Here is a 9,018-nt window from a genome sequence, read left to right on the forward strand (position 1 = left end):
AACAAAAAATTGTTTCAAAATTTGTACCATGTTTCAATATTTTAAAATTAGGGGGAGTCTAAACATGTTTACTCTTTCCTTTACCCAAGGTATTGTCCAGCTAAGTTTTCCTAGAAATGTTTTTAATGTTTTAGCTTATAATAGGTGCTTATACAATTTTTTCTAATAAAGTTTTAACAGAGCACGTTTCCATTTGATACACATCTAGTACATAGTGTTGTTAATAAATTAACAAAGTGTCCCCACCAAAAGAATACGGTGGAACTTGTAACTTATGAAATACCCATTCAATTTATTGCGAGTTTTGATATTCCTATTTATATTATTTTAGCCTATCATTGTTGAAGCCCTATAGATTGAAGCCATATACAAGCTTATGAGATACAAGTAGAAAGAAGAATTATCATCTCATTTTGTGTCTTAATTTTTCTCCTATCATTTGTTCTTACTGTTATTTCTGTTATTTCTTTTAGTTTTAAAACAAGATTGTAACTCATTTTATATATTTGAAATGTAACATACTTTTCGCTACAAGAAAGGGGGGGAGGGGCAGGGAAGGGTAAAAAGAAAATTAAAATTACAATAATTAAAATATTTTTTCTTATTAGATCCATTGCATGATAATTTATTTCAAATTACACAAAAAAATCCCACCATTTCATTCAACTGTTGGAGTGTGTAGATTCTCAGACTATGGAAATGGAGGTGCGTTTGAAAGGCAAGTACAAAGGTTATTAATGCAGCTATAGTTGGGGCACGCGGCACAAATACCCTGACAGTCTTCGGTTTTGCTGCATCTACACGAAATAACAGGTCCTCTTGCCTCCGCCATCATCTCTGAGTCTGCAACAAAAATTCCCTTGTGTTAAATTAAACAAAAACATAATATTTATACCAAAGGAAAGAAAAGAGCTGCATTGGAAGAAACTAACGAGTTGCAAAGATTAAGATGACAGCAAATATAAACAAATTGAATGAAAACTTTGCCATCTCTTTATATCTAATTAACTATGTTGGTGGAAATTTATAGCTTATGGATTTAATATATATAGTATCTTATTTGTGTTGCATGGAGGAATACTAATTTCTTTGGATTCTTTGAGATTATTACGTTTTTATTTTTTCCTTATGAAACTATGTCTAAAAGGAAAGTATATCAGCAAAACATCCTTGAGAAGATTGATGGGGATTTTGTTTACTAATTATCATAATTTTGTTCTAAGTGTAGTCATGGAAATTAATGTTACCAAATCTGGAATGCATGATGCCAATAAGTTTATTATTAGTCCAACCGTTTAGAAACAAATGGGAAATATGTTCCAATTTTTTTTATTTGTGGTCTAGGAGAAGAAAAGATTAAATTATATTTTTCTTGCTAGACAAATTTTTTAATAATTTTCAAATATTAAAATACTAAAAGCATTAAAATTTTGGAGATAGTAGTGAGAGAAAGCACACAAAAAAACCTGACCCCTTCCTACACAACCAGTTATATGAGTTTGGAAACAATATTAACTATTGTATCAAAATAAAAAATTTAAAGTTATTTAATGGGGTTGAACTGAGCCAAGAAATTCAATCTCAATCTCCATAGAAACCTAGAGAATTGAATGCTCCAATATAACTTCATTGAGTTTAACTTTTAAAATATAAACTTGATACGAGATAAAGATTAAACTGCTTCAATTAGCTTTACTAGATTTATTTAGGCTTTTTTATTTGATAAGACTTGTGTTGGATTCTCATACTTGGCATCATGCTCAATTTTTGTGTTCCAAATCAAGTTCAAACTCAAATTGGAACTGGAATTAGAATTAGAATTAGAATTGAACATATTTGATGCATAGTATTTTATCTTTACAAATTTTGTACAAACACAATATAACTAAATGAAAAGGATATTATACACAATTGTAGCGCAATTAATGTATTTTTATTGTATTCACATATATATCATATCAAATTCTTGTTCATCAATTTAGTTGGTAACAATTTATCTCTTCTTTTTGTTTGAAGTAAAACCACTTTTTTTCCCCTTAAATATGACAAATTTATAAGTTCAAATTAAATATTTTAATTCAACTCATACCAACATGAAATAATCTATGCTGAAGATGATTGAAAATATGGTTTTAGTACTTTATGGCATTGAAATTGCAACCTCCCCAAATTGGCCTAGACAGTAGGCCCGAGTTCGGGAGATTACATCGGCCACCGTGATGGCCTAGTGCAATCGAAGATTTTAAATAGTCACATTAAAATATATTTTTATCCTTACAAAGACTGTGTCTATTTTTAGAAAACAAATCATGGGTATATAAAATACAATTAAACTAATATTTTTCTTGTAAAAGGTGATAACTATTGGAAACATAGTTACATTGTAGTTATTAGACAAAATTTAATTATGACCTTTCAGCGGAAAAATGGCTTTTCATGAGTTTTACTAACATCTATATTTCATGCATATTTAATTGAAATCCATATTTCATCATCTTAAAAACAACAATTTATATGTCATGCTTGCAATATAAAACCAAAACCTAAATATGAATCCAATGCCAGAAAATAAATAATACAGTACAGTTCCGAAATAACATAAATTTTAAAATAAGCATAACAATACTTTTATAACATTAAAACTTTTTCGAGCCCTCCATATGTCGCATCCCAACCTGGTGGGTTATCTATAAGGATGGGAACTAAAGGGCAGTGAGCTATGAAGCTCAATGTGAGTTCAGTCACAAGAAAATCAAAATAAAACAACAAACCAATAAGGCACATGAATTAGCAATCCTGAGATTAAAGACAACCACAAAGCACCTCAGATTAACGGTTTTTCACATAAAACGCCTCACTTCACTATATTGGTATTCACAATTTTATATGCACGTGCTTATGAATGCATTGAAGTTTCAAATTAACAGAAAAGTCCTACCCAACTCCGCTACACATCTCACTTATGAATTCCCCAGAACTCGTCTAACATATCACTCCGAATTGTAGACGAGCCACCACTGATTTGCAGATAAACTACGCGCCACTTTGGAAAGTGACCGCCTTCGGACGTACTAGAATCCAGGGTGTGAATATTGCTAAAAGTATATATTGAATTGAGGCGGTGTCCTCAAGTATACGAGTCAGGTTGTAATATAGTGTTACAAAGAAGTAGGATCGTACCCAAGGGAGACAAGTACTAAATTAATATTAACCTAAACGCAAATAGATCTAATTAGTAACTTAAACAAATTATAGGACGGTGATCATAAAGTGAAAAATAGTTGTTTTTATAAGAAAAGAAATAAGCTTGCATAAAATAAAAAAGATGGAGAACTAATATGTGATTCAATAAAATCTAAGCATGAGTGATTAGCTCGCTTCAGTGGTCATAACTAAATCCTATTTTTGGTTCTACTCAATCAATTAGCCGCTAACCTAGTAGGATCTCTCGATCTTCCACTAAACTAATGAGTTGGCAACAACTACTTATCTTTCGACCTCACAGTCCAGACCAACTTGAGGTAAGAGGTTCATGGATAGGCAATACAAATTTTGGGTTAATTCTCACCTAGATGACTTCCTAGGTTTGTCAGGCCTAGGGTTTAAGTTCTTCCTATCCCAAGCAGCGGATCGCTAAGTAATAAAATTTAGAAGAAAATTAGTTTATTTTTTAAATTTCTAAACATCAAAATCATTTCAATAAAATATTTAAAATTCAAAATCATGGGTGGGAGCAGTTGGTATCTTGGGCTCGCTACAAAGTTAATAAAACTATCACTACAGTTAAAATGTCAAAATTTGTTGCAAGAGATTGTGAATAAATGGAAACAAACAACCAAGGCTATCCACAGAGGAGCTCAACTTAATGATCGATGTTATCAGACCTGAAAAGAGAGGTTACAAAAAGGCAAAAAGTGATTGTTTGATTTAAGTTCATAAAAGTACATCCAATTTGACTAATGAAATAAATAGAGGGGGAAATACCTATAGATGGCCTCATTGACACAACAGGTAAAAGTGTAGGACTTATAGAAAATGTGCACATTGCATGTCCCAAAATAAGTGTTACAAGATAGATAAACTCTTGTCTAACCATGGCCATGAAGATCCTAAAAACAAGCAAGAAGATGATGAGATATAATGTTGATAAGATTAATGGCACTCCATTCAATAGATTCTATGTATTTCCAAAATTAACTTAAGGAAAAATACTACAACAAGCATATAAAGGGTAGGAAACCAAAATGAGAAAAGAAGAAGAAAAACTAGAAGAGAGCGATTTCAAATTGAAACAACAATAATAGCCTTTAATTGGGCTGAATGACACGCCAATGTACTCAAAACCTGCAAGAGTCAAACCATATTGGTAATGACTATTAAAGGCATAGTGATGTAAAGAAAGGCCCGATATGTGTTTCAATAAGAATAAAGAAACCATACAACTATCTATCAGGTGGCCTACATGAACATCCTTGCAAAGGAGTAAGAAAGAGAGATAGGATGTAGAAATCTCCAATGCCAGGAGGCTAAGTTTAATATACAGTTTTCCTTAAGTCATATGCAATAGCAAGGTATCATGTCCGCATAAGAAAAATGTTGATTGTGGATATAAAAATAAACTTATAAGAAACTAATGAAGGCTTTAATGCATGTATTAATGTCGCTTTATTTAAAGTTTTATTTTTCCCTACCTATATTATGTTCTGGAAAAGAGTTATTGGGAAATGAACCTAGAGTATACAATGAAACTCAATGGTTATCATTGTAATTAAAAAGACATGTCTTCATAGTATGATTCTCTTTGACGAAGTATTTAGCAACAAAAAATTGTTTCAAAATTTGTACCATGTTTCAATATTTTTAAAATTAGGGGGAGTCTAAAACATGTTTACTCTTTCCTTTACCCAAGGTATTGTCCAGCTAAGTTTTCCTAGAAAATGTTTTTAATGTTTTAGCTTATAATAGGTGCTTATACAATTTTTTCTAATAAAGTTTTAACAGAGCACGTTTCCATTTGATACACATCTAGTACATAGTGTTGTTAATAAATTAACAAAGTGTCCCCACCAAAAGAATACGGTGGAACTTGTAACTTATGAAATACCCATTCAATTTATTGCGAGTTTTGATATTACTATTTATATTATTTTTAGCCTATCATTGTTGAAGCCCTATAGATTGAAGCCATATACAAGCTTATGAGATACAAGTAGAAAGAAGAATTATCATCTCATTTTGTGTCTTAATTTTTCTCCTATCATTTGTTCTTACTGTTATTTCTGTTATTTCTTTTAGTTTTAAAACAAGATTGTAACTCATTTTATATATTTGAAATGTAACAACTTTTCGCTACAAGAAAGGGGGGGAGGGGCAGGGAAGGGTAAAAAGAAAATTAAAATTACAATAATTAAAATATTTTTTCTTATTAGATCCATTGCATGATAATTTATTTCAAATTACACAAAAAAATCCCACCATTTCATTCAACTGTTGGAGTGTGTAGATTCTCAGACTATGGAAATGGAGGTGCGTTTGAAAGGCAAGTACAAAGGTTATTAATGCAGCTATAGTTGGGGCACGCGGCGCAAATACCCTGACAGTCTTCGGTTTTGCTGCATCTACACGAAATAACAGGTCCTCTTGCCTCCGCCATCATCTCTGAGCCTGCAACAAAAATTCCCTTGTGTTAAATTAAACAAAAACATAATATTTATACCAAAGGAAAGAAAAGAGCTGCATTGGAAGAAACTAACGAGTTGCAAAGATTAAGATGACAGCAAATATAAACAAATTGAATGAAAACTTTGCCATCTCTTTATATCTAATTAACTATGTTGGTGGAAATTTATAGCTTATGGATTTAATATATATAGTATCTTATTTTGTGTTGCATGGAGGAATACTAATTTCTTTGGATTCTTTGAGATTATTACGTTTTTATTTTTTTCCTTATGAAACTATGTCTAAAAGGAAAGTATATCAGCAAAACATCCTTGAGAAGATTGATGGGGATTTTGTTTACTAATTATCATAATTTTGTTCTAAGTGTAGTCATGGAAATTAATGTTACCAAATCTGGAATGCATGATGCCAATAAGTTTATTATTAGTCCAACCGTTTAGAAACAAATGGGAAATATGTTCCAATTTTTTTATTTGTGGTCTAGGAGAAGAAAAGATTAAATTATATTTTTCTTGCTAGACAAATTTTTAATAATTTTAAAATATTAAAATACTAAAAGCATTAAAATTTTGGAGATAGTAGTGAGAGAAAGCACACAAAAAAACCTGACCCCTTCCTACACAACCAGTTATATGAGTTTGGAAACAATATTAACTATTGTATCAAAATAAAAAATTTAAAGTTATTTAATGGGGTTGAACTGAGCCAAGAAATTCAATCTCAATCTCCATAGAAACCTAGAGAATTGAATGCTCCAATATAACTTCATTGAGTTTAACTTTTAAAATATAAACTTGATACGAGATAAAGATTAAACTGCTTCAATTAGCTTTACTAGATTTATTTAGGCTTTTTTATTTGATAAGACTTGTGTTGGATTCTCATACTTGGCATCATGCTCAATTTTTGTGTTCCAAATCAAGTTCAAACTCAAATTGGAACTGGAATTAGAATTAGAATTAGAATTGAACATATTTGATGCATAGTATTTTATCTTTACAAATTTTGTACAAACACAATATAACTAAATGAAAAGGATATTATACACAATTGTAGCGCAATTAATGTATTTTATTGTATTCACATATATATCATATCAAATTCTTGTTCATCAATTTAGTTGGTAACAATTTATCTCTTCTTTTTGTTTGAAGTAAAACCACTTTTTTTCCCCTTAAATATGACAAATTTATAAGTTCAAATTAAATATTTTAATTCAACTCATACCAACATGAAATAATCTATGCTGAAGATGATTGAAAATATGGTTTTAGTACTTTATGGCATTGAAATTGCAACCTCCCCAAATTGGCCTAGACAGTAGGCCCGAGTTCGGGAGATTACATCGGCCACCGTGATGGCCTAGTGCAATCGAAGATTTTAAATAGTCACATTAAAATATATTTTTATCCTTACAAAGACTGTGTCTATTTTAGAAACAAATCATGGGTATATAAAATACAATTAAACTAATATTTTTCTTGTAAAAGGTGATAACTATTGGAAACATAGTTACATTGTAGTTATTAGACAAAATTTAATTATGACCTTTCAGCGGAAAAATGGCTTTTCATGAGTTTTACTAACATCTATATTTCATGCATATTTAATTGAAATCCATATTTCATCATCTTAAAAACAACAATTTATATGTCATGCTTGCAATATAAAACCAAAACCTAAATATGAATCCAATGCCAGAAAATAAATAATACAGTACAGTTCCGAAATAACATAAATTTTAAAATAAGCATAACAATACTTTTATAACATTAAAACTTTTTCGAGCCCTCCATATGTCGCATCCCAACCTGGTGGGTTATCTATAAGGATGGGAACTAAAGGGCAGTGAGCTATGAAGCTCAATGTGAGTTCAGTCACAAGAAAATCAAAATAAAACAACAAACCAATAAGGCACATGAATTAGCAATCCTGAGATTAAAGACAACCACAAAGCACCTCAGATTAACGGTTTTTCACATAAAACGCCTCACTTCACTATATTGGTATTCACAATTTTATATGCACGTGCTTATGAATGCATTGAAGTTTCAAATTAACAGAAAAGTCCTACCCAACTCCGCTACACATCTCACTTATGAATTCCCCAGAACTCGTCTAACATATCACTCCGAATTGTAGACGAGCCACCACTGATTTGCAGATAAACTACGCGCCACTTTGGAAAGTGACCGCCTTCGGACGTACTAGAATCCAGGGTGTGAATATTGCTAAAAGTATATATTGAATTGAGGCGGTGTCCTCAAGTATACGAGTCAGGTTGTAATATAGTGTTACAAAGAAGTAGGATCGTACCCAAGGGAGACAAGTATTAAATTAATATTAACCTAAACGCAAATAGATCTAATTAGTAAGTTAAATAAATTATAGGACGGTGATCATAAAGTGAAAAATAGTTGTTTTTATAAGAAAAGAAATAAGCTTGCATAAAATAAAAAAGATGGAGAACTAATATGTGATTCAATAAAATCTAAGCATGAGTGATTAGCTCGCTTCAGTGGTCATAACTAAATCCTATTTTTGGTTCTACTCAATCAATTAGCCGCTAACCTAGTAGGATCTCTCGATCTTCCACTAAACTAATGAGTTGGCAACAACTACTTATCTTTCGACCTCACAGTCCAGACCAACTTGAGGTAAGAGGTTCATGGATAGGCAATACAAATTTTGGGTTAATTCTCACCTAGATGACTTCCTAGGTTTGTCAGGCCTAGGGTTTAAGTTCTTCCTATCCCAAGCAGCGGATCGCTAAGTAATAAAATTTAGAAGAAAATTAGTTTATTTTTTAAATTTCTAAACATCAAAATCATTTCAATAAAATATTTAAAATTCAAAATCATGGGTGGGAGCAGTTGGTATCTTGGGCTCGCTACAATGTTAATAAAACTATCACTACAGTTAAAATGTCAAAATTTGTTGCAAGAGATTGTGAATAAATGGAAACAAACAACCAAGGCTATCCACAGAGGAGCTCAACTTAATGATCGATGTTATCAGACCTGAAAAGAGAGGTTACAAAAAGGCAAAAAGTGATTGTTTGATTTAAGTTCATAAAAGTACATCCAATTTGACTAATGAAATAAATAGAGGGGAAATACCTATAGATGGCCTCATTGACACAACAGGTAAAAGTGTAGGACTTATAGAAAATGTGCACATTGCATGTCCCAAAATAAGTGTTACAAGATAGATAAACTCTTGTCTAACCATGGCCATGAAGATCCTAAAAACAAGCAAGAAGATGATGAGATATAATGTTGATAAGATTAATGGCACTCGATTCAATAGATTCTATGTATTTCAAAAATTAACTTA

The 9,018-nt window shown here is 31.2% G+C and overlaps 2 long non-coding RNA genes across 2 annotated transcripts; both read right to left on the reverse strand.

Annotated features, from left to right (window-relative positions):
• Positions 1–580: 580 nt before the first annotated feature.
• Positions 581–1,062, reverse strand: LOC107947577 (uncharacterized). The gene is made up of 2 exons (XR_005921733.1): positions 933–1,062; positions 581–843 (listed from the first exon to the last, which is right to left on the reverse strand). It is a non-coding gene; the product is annotated as an uncharacterized lncRNA (long non-coding RNA).
• Positions 1,063–5,401: 4,339 nt separating this feature from the next.
• Positions 5,402–5,881, reverse strand: LOC121224168 (uncharacterized). The gene is made up of 2 exons (XR_005921734.1): positions 5,754–5,881; positions 5,402–5,664 (listed from the first exon to the last, which is right to left on the reverse strand). It is a non-coding gene; the product is annotated as an uncharacterized lncRNA (long non-coding RNA).
• Between the last annotated feature and the right edge of the window lie 3,137 nt (positions 5,882–9,018).

Source organism: Gossypium hirsutum, chromosome D12 (genome assembly GCF_007990345.1).
Source record: "Gossypium hirsutum isolate 1008001.06 chromosome D12, Gossypium_hirsutum_v2.1, whole genome shotgun sequence".
In the NCBI taxonomy this organism is placed as follows: domain Eukaryota; kingdom Viridiplantae; phylum Streptophyta; class Magnoliopsida; order Malvales; family Malvaceae; genus Gossypium; species Gossypium hirsutum.